The sequence below is a fragment of the Temnothorax curvispinosus genome, unplaced genomic scaffold, assembly GCF_003070985.1.
Source record: "Temnothorax curvispinosus isolate PA1 unplaced genomic scaffold, ASM307098v1 QBEX01003078.1, whole genome shotgun sequence".
Lineage (NCBI taxonomy): Eukaryota > Metazoa > Arthropoda > Insecta > Hymenoptera > Formicidae > Temnothorax > Temnothorax curvispinosus.
In genome coordinates this window covers 9,524-16,704 of record NW_020212858.1, presented here as the reverse complement: position 1 = coordinate 16,704, position 7,181 = coordinate 9,524, and the positions used below count along the sequence as shown (strand labels likewise).

General features: G+C 38.0%; 1 pseudogene; it reads left to right on the top strand.

The window, feature by feature from the left end:
• The first annotated feature begins 1,509 nt into the window (after positions 1-1,509).
• Positions 1,510-2,982, top strand: LOC112452231 (annotated as a pseudogene).
• The last annotated feature ends 4,199 nt before the right edge of the window (positions 2,983-7,181 follow it).

The window sequence follows — 7,181 nt, the reverse complement described above, 5'->3', positions numbered from 1 at the left end:
AGAGAGAGAGAGAGAGAGAGAGAGAGAGAGAGAGAGAGAGAGAGAGAGAGAGAGAGAGAGAGAGAGAGAGAGAGTGTGTGTGTATGTGTGTTTGCAAAGTTGGGTATTTGAAGAAGATTCAGAGTTACTCTTCAGTTACTAAAATTCACCAAATATTTCTACAGTCTTGTAACATTTTCTCTTATGTAATAATAATAAGAAAAAAAGATAGCAATGTAGAAAAACAAATTCTTGTAGCTTGTACATACGGTGATTTGAAACTTAAAACAACCCTATTATCCCGAAAATATCAGATTCCTGACTTAATTCTGAGACAATTTTTCCTGTAGCAAAATTTTTGCCGAAGCTTACTCTGAGAAAAAAATTGTTAATCCGAAAAAATATTTAGTCCGATACGTTCAACTAAACATTTTAATTAGTTAACTAAACATTAGTTTGTTTCAACAATTTATTTAGTTTCTTTAATCAAGAATTAATTAATTCAACTAATGTTTAGTTAACCAACTAAAATGTTTAGTTGAACGTATCGGACTAAATAATTTTTGGAATTAATAAATTTTTTTCTCAGTGTAGTTTTCGAGTTATAAAAGAAAATAGTTACCTTATTACGGGCCGAGTACAGGAGGTAGACAGGAGCGGCGCGACAGCTGATCGCAACAAGCGCCTCATTCCTTACATCCGCAAGCCGATCATCTTCGCATCGACGCGACAAAAAATTCTCGATATACCATGCCATTTTCTCTGCAAGTGAGCGAATTGCACACTAACGGATTACATCCAGCGGACGGTGAATTGCACCCGCGACGATGAGTCGCGCCGTCCCTGCCTACCTCCTGTACCCGGCCCGTAGTAAGATAACTATTTCCTTTTATAACTCGAAAACTAAGCTTCGGTGAAAATCTACAGGAAAAATCATCTCAAATCGAGTCAGAAATATGATATTTGCGGGACAATAGGGTTGTTTCAAATCATCTTGTATATATCGAAATAATATTGAAAAGTTATTTGATACAAAATGTGGTGACTTTCCTATCACAATCTTACAGAAAGTTTTTACAGATATTAAGTTACTATTTTGCAACATTATATGCTATTGTAAATGCATCATATGTGTTATCAATTTAGTAGTATAAAATTGTTCGATAAAGTTAATCAATGGTTCACGTGTCTTATCAAACTATTTTTTTTTATTTATCGCAAGAACTGACAGCTAGTTTAAGATAATACAAAAACGATATAATCTTATATAGCCATGTAATCTATTGGTCTTGTCATTGCTTCATGATGTTTTTTTATCCGTACCAAATATATATTAATAGTATCTTATGCATGTAGAAACTTAATGCATTAATAATAACTAATCATATTTTTAATCTAATTAATAAAATACAAATAAATATTTATACAGTTCGTGAAGAATGCTTGATTGATCTTTTAATGTAAAACTTTAAATTAACTTTTTTTATCCGGTTTGGACTTCATGGAATAACATAGATATCGATTTCGGATATGCAGATTCGAGACGGACCTGACGAAGAGGGTAACTACTATATGAGACCCGGAAGACTGTCTGATTTATTGCCACCTCCTTTTCCGAATGAGGAAGCGGCCAGGGCGGCAAATTTCGGCGCGTACCCACCAGATCTGACCTACATCATTTTTGCCAGGAGGAACGGTAGAAATTACGTATTTTCTTTGCTGACGGGATGGATGGAACCGCCAGCAGGTGTATCTTTAACCGATCAGCAACATTTTAATGCCTACTTTCCCGGAAACGTAATCAGTATGGCGCAAGTAAGTATCCAATATATATTATTCCGCATATTTTTATACAGATAGTTCGAGGCTTCCTCTTATTTTCTTTCATCTATATACTTAATTCTCAATTTGAGATAAAATATTTCGTACAAGTTTTAACAGGCGCTATCTCTTCTACATGATCTTTAACATTCAGTTGTAAAATTTAAATGTGTTCAAATTTGTTTAAAATTAAGCAATGAAACACGCTAATTGTCTATATCCATCAATGAGCCTTGAGAATCTCTATATCTTCGTAACTCAGAATGCATTTTTAATTTTCCTTTTATTGAGGAAAATTCAAGTTATCTCTTCCTCTCTTCTAAAAAGATAGAAGCATAGGATAATAACGAAATAAATAAATAAATAAAGGAAAATATAATGACCGGACATAGTTTACAGATACAACAAACATCCGCCAAATTGTTAGCTCGGCAAACTTAAGATAAATGTCAATGAGGTATTGATTGTGCCGAATTATACCTTATTAAGAGATAATTTTATTATTTATACATCAACATTGTTAATATTTATTTCACTAATTAATCTTTCATGCTAATGAAATTTTAATTGTGCGCCCTCTCATTTGATAGTCATTACAACGTATTATGAATCATGTGTTCAGATGCTAACTGAAGGAGCGGTGGAATACGACGATGGCACCCCGTCGACGACATCGCAAATGGCAAAGGACATGGTCGAGTTTTTAAGCTGGACATCCTCGCAAAACTTAGACGAACGAAAGCGGATGTTTATTAAGGCGATGGGAATCTGTATCATATTACTAGCTACGGTTACTCACAATATGAGATACGTTTGGTCGCACATGAGGAGCAGGCAGATCGCATATGTGCCCAAGGGAAAATATTAAAAAATATTCTCGCAAAAGGTTTCCAACATCGATAATATAGAGTCCAAATGAGAGAAGTTATTTCTTGAAAAAAAATATGTTAAATAAGTGAGTCACGTCAATTCAGATGACCCATTAAATTTGTAAATCGCTTGAAATTGCGATTAACATCAATTATTTTTTAGATCCGAATTAATTGACTGCCTGGCCGAAACAAATGTCAAAGATCACCATATAGACGTAATATTAAAGAGCACGCTACAGAAGCAGGTTCAAAATCGATTCTTCATAAAACTAATCGACTACTAATTGACACGTATAATCAGTAAATAAGAAATAGCAATTGATTGTACATACAATAAAACAAGTTCTCTAAAAGTCATACTAAAATGCTAAATAGAATTTTGTTATCTTAAGACAGAATATCAATGAGAATTCATCATCAATCAAAAATAATAAATTACCAATTTATAAAAAAATATACCTTTTATCATAAAATTTAGTTTAACATAAAGATAGAACCGTTATAAATTAGCTTTTCGATAAATAATTCTTGAGATAGGTTTTAATTCGGCTCTTTTCTACAAGCATCTAGTTTATTTTTACACTGTCTCAACATTTTATTTAATCATGTACCGAGACAAACTTGAGTAATATTAATTGGATTCGACAGTAGGGCGACCTGTAATCCTTACACTTAAAACCGAGCAGACGTCCACGTGGTTCCATAACGTTGCATCAGAATGTGCATTCACGTACGAAAACACAATCTATATTTAAATATACAGGCAACTTTCAACAAACGACGAATCCTGTGTCCTCTGTCCTCGTCTAACGCCAATACGAGCCGATCGCGGAATTGCACGCGCGCAAAATCGTACACAAAGAACACAGATGGATCCAGGGACCGACTGCAGTAACATGCGCCAACATCGATAATCGTTTCGCAATGCGCGGCCTTGACGATGCCCGTATAGCTGCCGATCGGGCCGTCTAAAAATAGAATGAGCTTGTGCGCGCGCGCGCGCTCACGGGCAACAAACATTAACGTCGTCTCTCACACGAGTCGTTAACTCCGGAATGACCGGTGGTCGCGCTTGCGAATCCATCTATCTCGCCTGTAATAACACCCCCGCGTCTTCCCGCGACACCTCACCGCCTATTTTTAGATCGCCGTGTATATAACGACGACTTGCCACTCCTCTCTCTCTTTCTTTTCCTCTCTCTTCGTACACCTCTCGATCCGATGATCAAACGACAGCGGAATAGAATGTCGAAAATAATATCGGGCGTTTCGGCGGCGCGGCGGCTATATATAGACGATGCGTCAGTGCAGCAACAAGTGAGGCCCGCGGACGTAAGAGAACCGAGGGTGACGAAAGGGGGGGAGGGATTGGGGAACGGGGCGCAGGGTGAAATCGAAAATATACGGAACGATGAATGAAACCTCCGCATTGACGTCGCCAAGACGTGCCAGGCGATTTCGAGATTATCCAACTCGTGCCGAGACTGTTTTTGAATGCATCTCTCCGGAGGCGGCCGCGGCGCGGCGGAGGCGGGGACACGTCAAGCGCGACGAGGAAGATATACGCGGCAGATATCTGAAAATATCATCAATCGCTCCGGGAATTTACTATACCGGTCGCGGTGGTGGGACCGACGTGCGATGCCGACGTCGACGCAACGTGCCGCGCGAGAAGCAAGCGAGACGCAAGAGGAAATTGGCGTAACTTCGACAAGAATAACTTCTCGCGCGACGTAGATACGCCGATATGTTGAGATAAAAGCTCGATATTATGGACACGCGGGAGTAAGTGTCCGGCCAATTCGTTATTTGCAGCCAATCCGCGTCGGCCGTCGCGCGTTCATGCGAGTAAAACTAATATAAAACTTGTCTTTCATACAGCGAAAAGCCAAAGAAACGATACGTCATATGTATCGAATTTAAACTGCATGAAACTAATTACAGGAAAGAAACATGTCACACGTTCGGAGGAACCATAAAAGGAAACATGTCATTCACCGGATTCTGAAATTTAAAAGCGAATAAGGAAGTCAATCGATGTGAATAATTTATTATCCTTACTAGTTCGGCGCACATCAGGTGCCATGCATATTAATCACGGCTAAATATATCACTTTGGAAAAAAAAAATCCTCACGAAGAAACCGATTGTCCTTGATATCGATTGTCGCCGTTAATACAAATTGTGTTTTCGAAATAGATCAATCGAGAAACATTTACGATGGTTATTCCTACGGAAAACAATTTGGCATTTGTGCGCGCGAGTCCAACATGTGTAACTTACTACGCGCCGTGTTTATTTCGAGAGGTGAGAGATCTTTTTTTAAGATGATAAAATACGCAGACAGCGATGTACGAGCTAGAGAGATGTCAAAATACCGCCACTCGAAAGACGTAATAGCGAAGACTGCGAGAACGTTCGGAAATAAAGTGTCCGTTAAACCGGATCCAGACTAAGCAAGAGAGAGCGGACAAACGCGAATGAACAATTTGTTTCAATACGTTTCAGTACTTATGTATTCGTTTTTTTTTCTCGTAGGACTATCGCTTGAAAATCCACATACGTAGATTACTTGTAAATCTGCGGATATGAGGTATTTTTTCCCGCAGCATCCATCTCACGTGTAAATACATCAAAAATGCACGCGAAATGTCGCGAAATGTAGACGGACGTAGATCTGTTTTTGAATGAAACCTCCGCATCGACGTCAGACGGACATGGACACGGACACATTTACTGAACGTCGCCTGTCGTTATCTAAGAAGACGACGTCGACGACGATTGTGTTTTGCAGAATCGCGCGGTATTTCGCGCGCGCTGCCAGATACCCGCAACAAACCCTGTACCCGAAGAGACTTACGTCGAGCTCTCAGAATAGTATATCCCAGCCGGAAATAACTTCGCACTTTCGGTAATATGGCCATATGGTTGCGGCCACGATGAAAATACGCTCATGAAATGTGCGAAGCCCCCACCCCCCGTATCTCCACCCGCGCATTTAGCGTTAAGAACGGCTGCCCCCGGATCCTGCTAAGTCTCCAATTAAAATAGTCATCCGTCAAAATAGAATTCTCGTAAACTATGCGGGGATCAAAGTCATGTTTGCCTTGGCTCTCGGGTACTCATATGGATTATTATCGCACTCGATCAAATATGTTAAATATTGGAGAATTTGAGAAATTCCATTCCTTTCGTAAGATTATTGAAACTGAAATCGCCCCCGAATCGGTAAGATTAAACTTTAAATTACAATCACGTAGCATATTTCAATTTGTTTAATAAAAAAACAAGCGATTATTGCTTTTCTTTTCATAGCTTGTCTATCCATATTCATAAATAAATTGATTTTATGTAATTTGAAAGTACAATAACGTTGAATTCCAGTAAATATTTTGTCATAAAATAGCAGAATTCTTTTAAGTAGGTTATCACAGAGTTATTGAGATATAACATATCAGTTATATTTTAAAATATATAATTTCCAATGTGTCACATCAAAAATAATTCTGAGATAATTAACGCTTATTTTCTAACTTCGTAAAATTGTCAAAATCTTGATATTCAATATTTAAAAGCAACTTAATATTAACGTTGTATTAATGAAATAAGTAACACATCTGACGAAAACGGTCGATATCTAAAACATATATAAAATATAAGATATATATAATAATAATTCATTCTCCACAGCAGATTTATATGCAAATAGGAATGGAGCGATGCATAAATTTAGAATAAATGCAATTGGGAATCGAGTTATTGTATCTTCACATTCTCTCTCGGATCGATAAGACAAAACACTTGATTAACAGAGAGTTTCTATCATCTCTAATTTGTCTTGCTCTTGGAAATTTACTCGTCAGTTAAATTTGGCTTGAGCGTATACTTAACGAGTCTTAAGTGAGTCTTCCGGGGCGTCGTCATTACGATCGAAGAAAATCTTGGCACTTTCAATCGTATCTTCGTCGACACTTAGGAGCTTATATGAGCGCTGCAATTTTGAGAAACCACACCGATTATCCGGCTGTCTCTCATTTCCGCGCGCCAACGCAGCCGCTCATTAAAATAGAAGATCACGCTATCCTATCCCACTCTGTCCCTCCTTCCATTCCCTGTTATTTATTTATTTTTCTTTTCCTATCCCGACGTTTTCGTATTGACGAGCCAGTATTTTACGATCACGATGCGAGTTAGCCTGTATAGTTAGTTTAATAAGCTAAAAAAGTGAGTTGGTCAAGGTAGAGTAGAAATCATTAAAATTTTGTTTCCAACCGTTTATTCGAATCACAGCCTTCCATCTCAAATGTGTACTTTGAACGATCCGAAAGAATAACCATTTTCTTGCGCGTGCATAACGAAAAAAAGCGTAAGAAACTGTTTTGTTTCAAAATTAAAATCTGTTGCGTGATCAAGATTGTTAGCGAAACAGAAAAATAAATATTCCCTGACTTTTCTCGGTTTTCTCAGTCATCTTTTAGAAAAATTCTCCTGAAAGGAGTACTGAATACA